Consider the following 14,788-nt stretch of genomic DNA (forward strand, 5'->3'; position numbering starts at 1 on the left):
GTGGCAGCATCATGTAGTGGGGATGTTTTTCAGCAGCAGGAACTGGGAGACTAGTCAGGATAAAGGGAAAGATGACTGCAGCAATGTACAGAGACATCCTGGATGAAAACCTGCTCCAGAGCGCTCTTGACCTCAGACTGGGGCGACAGTTCATCTTTTAGCAGGACAACGACCCAAAGCACACAGCCAAGTTATCAAAGGAGTGGCTTCAGGACAACTCTGTGAATGTCCTTGAGTGGCCCAGCCAGAGCCCAGACTTGAATCCAATTGAACATCTCTGGAAAGATCTTAAAATGGCTGTGCACCGACGCTTCCCATCCAACCTGATGGAGCTTGAGAGGTGCTGCAAAGATGAATGGGCGAAACTGGCCAAGGATAGGTGTGCCAAGCTTGTGGCATCATATTCAAAAAGACTTGAGGCTGTAATTGCTGCCAAAGGTGCATCGATAAAGTATTGAGCAAAGGCTGTGAATACTTATGTACATGTGATTTTTCAGTTTTTTTTATTTTTATTAAATTTGCAAAAACCTCAAGTAAACTTTTTTCACGTTGTCATTATGGGGTGTTGTGTGCAGAATTCTGAGGAAAAAAATAAATTTAATCCATTTTGGAATAAGGCTGTAACATAAAATGTGGAAAAAGTGATGCGCTGTGAATACTTTCTGGATGCACTGTAGCTCTGGTTCAGTGTTGATGTGTGGATGGGTGGAAAACGCAGGCGCTTATTGCAATCTGATTGGCTCATGTGTATTACGTCACCCTTCCCTGAATGGATCCTGCTCCTGCTACTCTTTCTCAGCTGCTCTGCTTGCCTTATACTTGTGCATTGTTCTCAAAAACAACTCCACCTCAATCTGTTTTTTTGGTTTTTCTCATTCTGTGTGTAAACGAAAGATGCAAATGAATGTTAGTGTGTTCCTGTTTCCACCACCCAGTGTAGGCTAACATCTAAATCATATGAATTTCTGGTCATTTTAGTGTGTGTGGAGTTACTTTTGTAAATGATGTGAAAACACGTGTGGACAGACATGATTTTCATTTTAAAACAGTTTTTAAATGAAAACATAGCAGTGCGGACGTAGCCTCAGAACAAAGAATATCCCACAGCTTTGTGTGGACTTTGTGTTCTTTTTGTAACATGGAGACTAAAGCTGTCACACACCATTCCAGATGTGTCGTTCACAAATGTAGCCTCCCGTGGCTCCTACTAATATGGTGTCCTATAACCCAACCTCCAGTTCTTCATTACACTGATAGGGGATGGCAAGGAGTCCACAAAAACTCTTCTGAGATTCCCATAAGGCAGGGGTTCTCAACGTCGGTCCTGGGACCCCCTGTGGCTGTGGGTTTTTGTTTCAACCCGCTTCTGTTTTTAATTGGAATCCGGGGCTAGTTAAGTGAACGGTTATTGCCCAGATTCTGTGTTTTGGGAACAATATGGAATTTAGAAAACTAAGTTTGGTAAAAAAAAAAAAATATTAAAATGTACTAAGCAGTTATATGGGAATAATGTATTTTTTTTTCTTTTTAACAATATTTTCATCTTGATGTTCACTCTGTTTTTCCGCATGTTCTAATTGTTTAATTAATCCATTGTTTTCTAATTAGTGAGTCTAACGCTAAAGTAGTTGCAGCCTTTCATGATTCAGTGTCCTAATTAATCAAGATCAGTGTTAGCTTCAATTATGAATCTGGTTGAAGCAAAAACCTGAAGCGACAGTGGGCCCCCAGGACCGATTTTGAGAACCACTGCTAAGATGTTCCCTCAAGTGTCAGGCTTGCAATATATAATTATATACAATATATGTATTTCCTAAATAAGTAACGTCAATTTACATTAAATATCATGTGGAAAATATCCATAAACTTCCTAAAAACCCAAGAGGTTTTAGGTGCTGGGATGAGGGATGAGAATGCTAGTAGTTCCTTGGTGGAGACAATGATGGCCGAGAAGTGAAGGTGGTACAAGGAGTCAGGAAAGCAAACAAAGTGGACAGAACCAATGAACAAAATCTGAACCCCAAAATATAATGTCTCCATAATGGTAAAGCCCCAAGTCCTGTTGTATTTTCTCACATACATATTTTGTAATCTTCCTGCTTAGGTGTTTTATACTGGGGGCTAAAATGTAAGCTCATATAATGTATTGTTTAGTTCTGGTTTACGTCAGTCCGCTAAATAAGAACGGATGTGTGGAGGTTATTGTGTTGTTTTGTTACAGTAGTATGCATTGTTTTTTTAATTAGGATGAGTGATTCTTTTTTAACTCTCTAATCAGTGGTGGGTTTCTACTTCTCCATAGACGCACAGGCTCGTCGTTGTAGGAGGTCACATTAGGCGACAGAGTATAAATTATTAACAATGATTTTAATTGCAGTGTGCCTGCACAGAGAATGTTCGGACTTGACCTTGCTTCAGAGTTCATCTCAATGACTTTCATCTTTAATAGCAGAACTCTTTTATCTACATTTTGTAAACAAATATCATTAACGGTGAAGTAGTTTGTTTTTACCGTCTTCTGCTGATCATTGTGAGTGCACCGATTAACTTCCATATTAGATGTAAAACGACTGAACAATTGCCACAACTCAAGAGTTCTCCAGAGCCTTGACAAGCACAACATGTAAAAGTCCATTTATTATACCAAATCAAGAGCGATTATGAATCTACTAATCCCCCGCGCCCAGTGAAAGAGCACACCTTTAATTACAGCATTTAGCCATTCTGAAACTGAGGCAGCACCCGTAGAGGACTACTGGACGGCTGCCAAGGCGGATTCTTTCCTGATGGTCTTTTTATATTATAGAATAACAATGCCTCATATTTAAAAATACAGTGTCCACATATTCCAAAGCAATGCCTTGTATATCGGGATGAGAATTATAGTTTGTATAACAATGTCTAATCAAAAAGGGTTATTGACTTTCATGTGCAAACCAATAAAACTCTTACAGGCTGTGAAGAAGGTCTGCAGAACAGGTTTATGGGTACAGCAGAGATACAACGAGATGGCCAGTTGTGTCTGAGGAAGCTGTATGGACATGTTTGAAAAATGCACCTATAAAATAATGACCGAATTATTAATGAATTACTGGCCATGCCTTTTCCAAACACTCACACATTGCTCTTGTCAAGGCCACTCCAAAACCTTCACACTTTTATATAATTAATACTCAAAACCTGTTTTCATGGCTGCCCTTAAATTGTAATTGTTACAGTAGACATGGCATGCAGTTAAGGCAAAGATCATCAAAAGGTGTCTGATGTTTTTCCAGATTTATTCTGTACTGTGAAGAATACCCAGGGTTATTTATTTAATGAAAGCAGGAAAGAAGAATGAAGGTGGGCATTGGTTTGTTGCATTTACTGCATGCAGATGGGAATTACAAATCCCTGTCCAATTTACAAAAGCTCTGAATAGCCTTCTTTGCTGATTTCAACTTAAAATCTGCATATTTGATCACATTAAACAGTATCCTGAATCACTTTTTAACAATATCCAGTATACAGAGAATTTGCTTTTATTTTACATTGTCACAAGGGAGCAGACGAGTAACTCCACTTACCTCAGAGTGTGGTCTTCTCTGAGTTCATCTGCAGACTGTAAAGAACTCATGGAGGACACGTCCAGTAAATCATCCTGAGGTGCCTGGGAGCGAGGACAGCCCAAGAGGGTCAAGCAGAGGACTACCTCTTCCACTCATGTGTCTCTGCAGACCCCAATAAAAGAAGAAGCTGGAGGACAGAGAATGGGAACAGAAGGAACTCCAAGAAGTACTGGACAAAAGCACTGGTACCCCTTCACTGTTTAAAAAGGAATGACAATTGTAAATGGAATAAGCTGAAACTGAAAAAAGTAATTGGCATCCACCGTTCTTTAATCCATAGACCAGACACTTTGCTTTTGATTCAGGACTAAATGCATTGTTTAAAAAATGAAACAAATGAAACTGGTATGGATAAAGTTATTGGCACCTCTAACCACACACCTTTTTGAGGCATTTCTGGAGCTTCTACACCACTCAGCTGGTGACCTGGTCCACTCTGCTTGAGCAGTCTGGTCTCTTACGTTTGATTGATTCCTTCTCTCAGGTTTCAGCTCTTTCTATTGATGTTCAGTTGGGTTCAGATCAGGATTTTTTTTCAACCATTTGTGGGTGCATTTAGATGTACGTATGTTTTGGGTTGTTATCCTGCTGGAGAATCGAAGACCAGCAACTGAGGCAGAGTGTTCTAACATTGAGTGGTATGTTTTGCACCGGAATGCCTTGATAACCTTCTGATTTCATTGTGTCCTGCAAGATTCAAGGCATCCAGTGCCAGACGGCAGCACAGCAACCCCATAACATTAAGGAGCCTCCTCCATGTTTTATGTTATTTTTCTTTGTCCATCCATCCATCCATCCATTATCCAACCCGCTGAATCCGAACACAGGGTCACGGGGGGTCTGCTGGAGCCAGTCCCAGCCAACACAGGGCACAAGGCAGGAACCAATCCCGGGCAGGGTGCCAACCCACCACAGGACACACACACAAACACCCACACACCAAGCACACACTAGGGCCAATTTAGAATCGCCAATCCATCTAACCTGCATGTCTTTGGACTGTGGGAGGAAACCGGAGCGCCCGGAGGAAACCCACGCAGACACGGGGAGAACATGCAAACTCCACGCAGGGAGGACACGGGAAGTGAACCCAGGTCCCCCAACTGCGAGGCAGCAGCGCTACCCACTGCACCACCGTGCCGCTCGGAAACGGTAATGCAACTCAGTATTCTGCATTGCTGTTTAATAAGTGCATTCTTGTTAATTTAATTTTTTATTCTTGACTTTGCTGACAATTCAACTTTGAGAAGTCAGTCATTCTCCAACCTGCTATATCCTAACACAGGGTCACGGGGGTCTGCTGGAGCCAATCCCAGCTAACACAGGGCGCGCACACACACACACACACACACACACTAGGAACAATTTAGAATCACCAATGCACCTAACCTGCATGTCTTTGGACTGTGGGAGGAAACCCATGTAGACATGGGGAGAACATGCAAACTCCACGCAGGGAGGACCCAGAAAGCGAATCCGGATCTCCTAACTGCGAGGCAGCAGCGCTACCCATTGCGCTACCGTGCCGCCTATTTTTTTTTGTCAGCATTATTTTGTCTTCTGTGAACATAAAGCTGCTGTGACGTACCATAAAGCTCTAATTTAGTTTCATCTGTATGAAGGACATACTCCAGGAAGAACTGTGGTTAGTCCACATTCATTTTAGCAAACTTCAGTCAGGCTTTTTGTGTCTTCCTTTCAGGAATGGGGTTGTCCTCGGTCTTCTACCATGGAGTCCACTTTCATTCAGGTAGCAACAGATAGTTCACTTGAAACTGTCATAACTTGATGTTGGAGGTCAGCATGAATCATTCTTTGTTTTCCTTAGTTCTTTCTTCACCATTCAAATTATCATCCTGTTCAATGCGGAGTCAATTTTCTTGCAGTCACATCCAGGAAGGTTGCCTTAAACCAGCTGATAATATTAGCTACTGTAGTCACAGAAATGTGAGACCAGCTTTGTTATATGGGTTGGAGACGGTGACACTGACCAGAAAGCAGGAGACAGAGCTGGAGGTAGCAGAGTTAAAGATGCTAAGATTCGCACTGGGTGTGACGAGGATGGATAGGATTAGAAATGAGTACATTAGAGGGTCAAGTCAAGTTGGATGGTTGGGAGACAAAGTCAGAGAGGCGAGATTGCGTTGGTTTGGACATGTGCAGAGGAGAGATGCTGGGTATATTGGGAGAAGGATGCTAAGGATAGAGCTGTCAGGGAAGAGAAAAAGAGGAAAGCCTAAGAGAAGGTTTATGGATGTGGTGAGGGAGTGAACCGCATCCTGATAATTATGTTTGCCTCCTATGTATATCAGATTAATGCACAGACATGCAGGTTAAAAAGTTTGCCGTGTTGTCTATACACCGCGTTCCAAATTATTATGCAAATGATATTTTTCTCTAATTTTCCTAAATAGTCGATGCAAGTGGCAGTCAGCATAAATGTTTGAGTCATCAACCATTAGAGTATAATTTGAATGTTACTGAACAAACCTCCTAATGATAACGGTATGTTTCCAAATTATTACGCACAACAGAGTTTCAAAACATTTTATAGGTTGTAAAGAACTGAAAATGGTCATTTGTTGAATTTGCAGCATTAGGAGGTCACATTTACTGAAATCAAAAGCTATTTCAATCAAAAACACCTTAACAGGTCAAGTTAGATATTAACATAGGACCCCTTATTTGATAGCAGCTTCACAATTCTTGCATCCATTGAACTTGTAAGTTTTTGAAGAGTTTCTGCTTGAATTTCTTTGCAGGATGTCAGAATAGCCTCCCAGAGCTGCTGTTTGGATGTAAACTGCCTCCCACCCTCATAGATCTTTTGCTTGAGGATGCTCCAAAGGTTCTCAATAGGATTGAGGTCAGGGGAGGATGGAGGCCACACCATGAGTTTTCTCTCCCTTTATGCCAATAGCAGCCAATGATGCAGAGGTATTCCTTGCAGCATGAGATAGTGCATTGTCATGCATGAAGATGATTTTGCTATGGAAAGCACGGTTCTTCTTTTTGTACCATGAAAGAAAGTGGTCAGTCAGAAACTCCACATACTTTTTCAGAGGTCATTTTCACACCTTCAGGGACCCTAAAGGGGCCGACCAGCTCTCTCCCCATGATTCCGGCCCAAAACATGACTCTGCCACCTTCTTGCTGACGTCGCAGCCTTGTTGGAACATGGTGGCCGTCCATCAACCATCCACCACTCCATCCATCTGGACCATCCAGGGTTTCACGGCACTCATCTGTAAACAAAACTATTTGAAACTTAGTCTTCATGTACAGTACTGTGCAAAAGTTTTAGGCAGGTGTGAAAAAATGGTGCAAACAAAGAATGCTTTCAGAAATATAAATAATGATTGTTTATTGTTATCAATTTACAAAATGCAAAGTGAGCGAACAAAAGAAAAATGTAACTCAAACCAATATTTGGTGTTACTACCTTTTGCCTTCAAACCAGCATCAATTCTTATAGGTACACTTGCACAAAGTCAGGGATTTCGTAGGATTCTAGTCAGGTGTATGATCAACCAGTTATACCAAACAGGTGCTAATGATCATCAATGTCACACGTAGGTTGAAACACAGAAACAGAAACAGCTGTGTAGGAGGCTTAAAACTGGGTGAGGAACAACCAAACTCTGCTACCAAGGTGAGGTTGTGGAAGACAGTTTCATGTCATGGCAAGATTGAGCACAGCAACAAGACGCAAGGTAGTTATACTGCATCAGCAAGGTCTCTCCCAGACAAAGATTTCAAAGCAGACTGGGGTTTCAAGCTCTTTTGAAGAAGCACAAAGAAACGGGCAGCGTTGAGGATCGTAGATGCAGTGGTCAGCCAAGGAAACTTGAAGTGCAGCAGATGAAAGACACATCAAGCTTATTACCCTTCAAAATCGGAAGATGTCCAGCAGTGCCATCAGCTCAGAACTGGCAGAAACCAGTGGGACCCAGGTACACCCATCTACTGTCCAGAGAAGTCTGGCCAGAAGTGGTCTTCATGGAAGAGTTGCAGCCAAAAAGCCATACCTCTGACGTGGAAACAAGGCCAAGCGACTCAAGTATGCACGAAAACATAGGAACTGGGGTGCAGAAAAATGGCAGCAGGTGCTCTGGACTGATGAGTCCAAATTTGAAATATTTGGCTGTAGCAGAAGACAGTTTGTTTGTCGAAGGGCTGGAGAGCGGTACAATAATGAGCGTCTGCAGGCAACAGTGAAGCATGGTGGAGGTACCTTGAAATTCTGGGGCTGCATTTCTGCAAATGGAGTTGGAGATTTGGTCAGGATTAATGGTGTTCTCAATGCTGAGAAATACAGGCAGATACTTATCCATCATGCAATACCATCAGGGAGGCGTATGATTGCCCCCAAATTTATTCTGCAGCAGGACAACGACCCCAAACATTCAGCCAAAGTCATTCAGCAGGACAACGACCCCAAACATACAGCCAAAGTCATTAAGAACTATCTTCAGCGTAAAGAAGAACAAGAAGTCCTGGAAGTGATGGTATGGCCCCCACAGAGCCCTGATCTTAACATCATCGAGTGTGTCTGGGATTACATGAAGAGACAGAAGGATGTGGAGAAGCCTACATCCACAGAAGATCTGTGGTTAGTTCTCCAAGATGTTTGGAACAACCTACCAGCCGAGTTCCTTCAAAAACTGCGTGCAAGTGTACCTAGAAGAACTGATGCTGTTTTGAAGGCAAAGGGTGGTCACACCAAATATTGATTTGATTTCGATTTCTCTTATGTTCGTTCACTGCATTTTGTTGATTGATGAAAATAAATGATTAACACTTCCATTTTTGAAAGCATTCTTTGTTTACAGCATTTTTTCACACCTGCCTAAAACTTTTGCACAGTACTGTAGTTCTGGGCCCACTGCAGCCGTTTCTGCTTGTGAGCATTGGTTAGGGGTGGCCGAACAGAAGGCTTATGCATAACTGCAATCCTCTGAAGGATCCTGCTCCTTGATGTTCGCGGGACTCCAGAGGCACCAGTAGCTTCAAATACCTGTTTGCTGCTTTGTAATGGCATTTTAGCAGCTGCTCTCTTAATCCGATGTATTTGTCTGGCAGAAACTTTCCTCATTTTGCCTTTATCTGCACAAACCCGTGTGTGCTCGGAGTCAGCCACAAATCTTTTAACAGTATGATGATCACGCTTAAGTTTTCGTGAAATATCTAAGGTTTTCATACCTTGTCCAAGGCATTCAACTATTTCACGCTTTTTGGCAGCAGAGAGATCCTTTTTCTTTCCCATATTGCTTGAAAATGGTGGTCTGCTTAATAATGTGGAACATCCTTCTTTAGTAGTTTTTCCTTTAATTGGGCTCACCTGGTAAACTAACTATCAGAGGTGTCCGAGATTGATTTCAGTGATCAAAAGAGCCCTGAGACACAATACCATCCATGAGTTTAATTGAAAACAAAATATTTAATCTTTATGACACTTAAATACAATTTGCATAATAATTTGGAACGCGGTGTAGATGCTAGTTGCTGATGATGGTCCAACAAACAGTCACTAAGATCTCTTTTTCTAATCGTCTACACTCAGTTTTTAAATATTAAATATGGAGGGGTTTAACACAGAGTGTGCTGGAAGGTTCGAATCCCTTAAGTGCCAGAGCAAGGCCCTTATCCTGTAATTGCTCCATCCTGGGTATGACGTTAACCTGAAAGCAGGTCTTGAAATTTGCTGGGAAAACCTGGGTGTTGGCACTCCAGCCACTGTAAAAAACCTCACTGTTCCACTCCATTTGAACTAATATGCTGCTGAAGTGTCACCCGTTGCACAGCTGTGCTCAGCTCCTAATTTGGGATCCAGTGGTGGTTCATCGTATGGATGCATGCTCTCACCCTCTTAACACAGTATAACATTTCCAAAACCACTGTGACCACTAGTGAGCAACTGAAAGTCCCAGGTTATTTTATGCTGTAACAGCACCTTAGTAGGCTTCTTATTTAATCCAGCACTGTAGATTATAATAAATGTTTTCTCAGCGAGCATTGCCCTCTTTCTCCCTCCTCTGGGTCATATGGAAGCTTAACAAAACAGGGAGGTCCTCTTTTGGCAATGCCCTTTGGCAGCACTCAAGGACCATGACAAGGTTGTCCTTCCAGACTACCAGTCCCATGCAACTCTGTCGGTGTCCAAATTGAAACCAAATCAGAGGAGCACTGTGACCTCTTATACTGGGGGATAAAATGTTCTTGATATGGTGTCTTCTGTGGCTTATCTATTATTTGGCCAGCTTGAACCTCCATTCATGTTGTCTTTCTATTACAGCCTCCTGTCCGGGCAAGGACTCACTCTCTATCCCAGTCAGGATGCTAGTCCGTCCTCTATGGCATTCACATCACTAATCCAATTCAGGCTAATGGGAGCCAAATTCCAGACTTCCTAGAGTGTGTAACCTTACACCCCACAGTCCTCTTCAGGTATTGTACTGTATATCAGAAAATTCCAGAATTAAACAGTGATGACAGAACAGACACCCCAAGCTACTATAACACTATGACACAGTATTAAGCCTCAACCAAAATCAAGTCCTGGCATCACTAAATAACCAATAAGCCTCTCTCAGACCTTCTGATCTCTTTGGAACTTACTGTAAGCCTGCCTGAGCTTTCATAATATTTAGAGTTTTTTTTTTTAACTCTTCTTACTTTTTTAAACTTCACATCAGTCAACCTGGAAGAATATCAAGAACTTAATTTTGGTGGAAAAAAAATGTGTATCTGGCACGATTAACGACTTAGTTTTCCATTTTTGAATGTCTGGAGGCTTCCTGCATCTCCATGGCAGTTTCCCTGCTTTTTGATAGCTGTTGCTGCATTATTTTATGCACGTTACTGATAGTTGATATGTTTGTTTGTTTGTTGGTACACTGAACTTAGCATACTAAAGAACATGTTGTGCAATGTGGCATTTTTAACAATTCCTTGAGGAAAACTCAAAAATTCCATACAATAACTTGTACTTTGTTTTCTTTATTTCATGTATGCTAATCCTCTTCAACTTTGTTTTGCACTTCTATTATACTGTTATTTACGAGAGCCATACATTACAATTGTAAGTTTTTGTACTATTATTTTGTTTTAGGTACCTTTATTTTCAGATGTCATTTATCATTAATCTGAAGACTCCATTTTTACTTTCTCGTATACGAAGTACAGGAAAAGTATTGTAATCGTCCAAAGATTTGGTGTTGAGAATTTGATGAATCATGATGGTTTAGACATCCCATGACTTTCTCGTACATGAAGTATAGGGAAAGTATTGGAATCCTCCAAAAATTCCCATTTCGAGATTTTGATGAATTTCATTGTTTTAGACCTCCCTGTGCCCGAAAATACCATTTTTGGAATTATGTCTATGTGGGTGTGTGTGTGTATCTAAACACAATAACCTGAGTATGCTTTCAGTTTGGTCAACCAAATTTTGCATACAAGTATTATGTACAAAACATAGATTTCTTTCAAGTTTTAGGCTATTTCTGTTAACTGGAAGTGGTACTTTACCTTTTATTCATGTAGCTGCAGAGTCTGATTTATTCAACTTTACTTTTATAATAATTGTTCAATATATTATTGATTTGATTTGTTGTTGATGGTTCCTTAATGTAGATTATAAAAATATAATCCTTGTCTTGCGGTTTACTCCTCAAATATCCACCCCCATATCTGAGTATACAAGAAAGTCCAGGGGAGTCCACTCCCAAGTTTTGTTCTATTTTTGGTGTCTCATGGCTGTTTTGTGACTGTCCTGGTAGAGCCATGGGCAGTTTACTACTGGTATTGCTGTGTTCACAAGCTATCACACACAAGGGTTATCCGAGTTTCCGATTTGGAAATTTCATGTGAATGCCATACAAAGTTGGAGTGCTGAGTCGGTCAAGTGAGAGAAAACAGTGCTGCCCAAATTTTCTGAGTCGTGATGTAACACTGTCCTTAATAATAAATAATAATAATTCTTTGCATTTATATAGCGCTTTTCTCACTACTCAAAGTGCTCAGCAATTGCAGGTTAAGGGCTTTGCTCAAGGGCCCAAGAGAGCACAGTCCCTATTGGCACTTATGGTATTCGAACCGGCAACCTTCCGATTGCCAGTGCAGATCTCTAGCCTCAGAGCTACCACTCCACCACTCTGTCCTTTAACGTACGCCAATCATATAAAACAAAAAATATAACCTGGTCAGGCACAAATAGCATTTTCGTGATCCAGCTGCATTAAAGCAAAACCATACAGCTTTAATATGCTTAGTGTGATCTTTATTTTTATGAAATTTTACAGGTTGTCATTTTTTTTTTGCACATCAAAAAACAAATCAAGACCAACCTTGTAGTTCCCGATAAAGTCTGACAGGAAACTCATGTGCACACACTGACGTGGGAAACTGGAATGTCACAAGTTGGAGCTTCGAAAACTGCTGATTTTACGTGAACGCAGTCACGTAACAGCCTGAGTCATGACACCTTGCTATGAAAGATGGCATGTTAGTCTCGATGTCCATGTTTTAGGATTGGCTCTAAAATACATCACCATGTGTTTTAGTTATTTCAAACTTTTCCTGGGGATTTAGGACTTTGAGTGTTTTTTGACTATGAGTTTTGTCGAACATTTTTGGTTTCAGTGTTCAGTGTTTTCTTGTCTTTTTTTTTCTCATACTCCTGTTATTTCACTTGAATTTTTATTCTCATCTCATTGTCATTTTTCTTTAATGCAAAGCCTTGGTGGGCTGCCTATTTTTTCTTACTGGCAGAAAACAATGTGGTAACAACATGAAAAGAATTATGTAAAAGCGTGTATGAAACATGCACGTTTTTAAAGAACATATTTCTGATTAGTTTCACGATTTGGTATATAAACACTTTCACAGACTGTGGAAACTTACCACATACTGTACACGTCCATGATTATATAACAATTACAAAGTCAACCATTGTGGGAGAAAAGCATGCCAAAAGAAAAATGCTTGCAGGGAAAAACGGGATTTCCTCTCCAGCTGTCAGATTTATAAAACATTTTGAGCCTCTTTTTGTGCATATGCAGCATTCCACACAAATGTTGGGATTTATAAAACTTGACAGGAGAAGGTGACACGGAACTGGCCAACAGTTCAGAAATATCTCAGTCAATCTTCACTCTGTCATGCCTGCTGTGCTGGAAGCCATTAACCAACCAGCAAGGCGCTACACCCGGTTTTCGTGTGGGTGAACATACACAAAACAGGACATGTTTTTTCCAACATAAAAAGTCAATTTGCAGCACTGTCCGATTCTCCTATTATAACTGGAGCAATTTCATAGCGAGAATGAAGCTGCTAACCGTGAGCAGTGACTTTCAATTGATGCACATGTCATCTGTGATACCAAAATGTGACTGACAAACGTTGTGTTCCTGTGGCCCAAGTCAACTCGTGATTCATTTAACATTGAGGCAAAGTTGGTTTGTCAGATGTGATGGTGCTGTACGTGGTTGTAGGGTTTGTTGGCAAACCCTCAGACTTGTATACGGTCTGTACTATTCATTGTAACAGTAACCATGTTGTTACATGTGCCAGGTAATTGCAGCTGCCCACTCAGAGACTGGCAATTTATGCCCTTCTCTGACCCCTAGAATGCAGAGGAGAGGGTCTATAATGCCATGTTCGATCTTGCACTCTCAGGTGCGGAAAGCACCCAGATACTCTTGATTGCTGGTGGCGTAGTCTCACTGTGTCATGACGGAGGCTACTGTGCCAGCCAATGAAGTTCTGCAGTGTTGGGACCGCATATGTATGAGGTAAACTAACGCTGTGCACATATGTTTAAGGTGTGTCTGTGTACGCACAGTTACAAGGTGATTGTGATTTATAAAGATAAATTGCATATAAATGTGCATATGCCATGTTTTATAAATCAGATTTTTCATTTCCCTGTTTTTTTGGCATTCAATTATTTTCAAACTCAGACCCACTGAAAGTTTTATAAATGAGACGCCAGAGCTGTAGCCGTTAGACAATCGGGAAGACACATTATATTGGAAAGCAGCAAAGACAGGTTGCCAGGTTTGCTATAAAACAGTTGAATTTGCAAGACAGGATAATGGGCAATCTTCAATGGACTAGCAACTCTGTGGAGAGCGAACTGGCATCCATCTTTTTAGTAAACAGTGGATTGCCAAGTCTGGCCTCATGTTTTGCAGATCCCATTTAGTTCCAAATTCAAACCTCATTCAGAGACATCCAAACCCCAAACTGTCCTGCTTAATCCCTGCCTGCAACAGTTAATACTGACACACTGCACGGGGGCCTCTTTTAGACTGCACATAATGTGGTGCTATAAATTATACAGTACAATTACCATTTCATTTTCAGGCTTTTGTGTTGTCCATTTGTACATTGTGTTTCTCCTGCATTGTATGTTTTGTTTTGCCACATTTTTAAATTTTCATTAAAATATTATCTTTAAAGTGAATAAAGTGAATTGTGAAATCACAGTTCATGAGAGGCTAATGTATCATAACTGAAATTAAATGTAATTGTGTGTTGTTAGGGTGGCACGGTGGCGCAGTGGTAGCGCTGCTGCCTCGCAGTTCGGAGACCTGGGTTCGCTTCCCGGGTCCACCCTGCGTGGAGTTTGCATGTTCTCCCCGTGTCTGCGTGGGTTTCCTCCGGGCGCTCCGGTTTCCTCCCACAGTCCAAAGACATGCAGGTTAGGTGGATTGGCGATTCTAAATTGGCCCTAGTGTGTGCTTGGTGTGTGGGTGTGTTTGTGTGTGTCCTGCGGTGGGTTGGCACCCTGCCCGGGATTGTTTCCTGCCTTGTGCCCTGTGTTGGCTGGGATTGGCTCCAGCAGACCCCCGTGACCCTGTGTTCGGATTCAGCGGGTTGGAAAATGGATGGATGGATGGATGTGTGTTGTTAATGAAAAAGCAAAATAATCACAAAGGCTGGTTACCTCACATTGCCTTAAACCAACACGTCTCAAACTTGTCGGGGTGTCTGGGGCCCCCAACTTCTGTTTTCAGTTGGACTCCTAGCCTGATTATGCAAGCTGCTATTTTCCAGTTTCTCCATTTTGGGGTCAAAATAGAAATTAGAGAACTAAGTCCAGTCATTTTTATTACAATGAATCAAGCATTGTGGATAAATCAGTATCTTTTTTAATTTAGATTTTAAGATGTCTA

This window comes from Erpetoichthys calabaricus, chromosome 12 (genome assembly GCF_900747795.2).
Source record: "Erpetoichthys calabaricus chromosome 12, fErpCal1.3, whole genome shotgun sequence".
NCBI classification, from domain to species: Eukaryota; Metazoa; Chordata; class Cladistia; order Polypteriformes; family Polypteridae; genus Erpetoichthys; species Erpetoichthys calabaricus.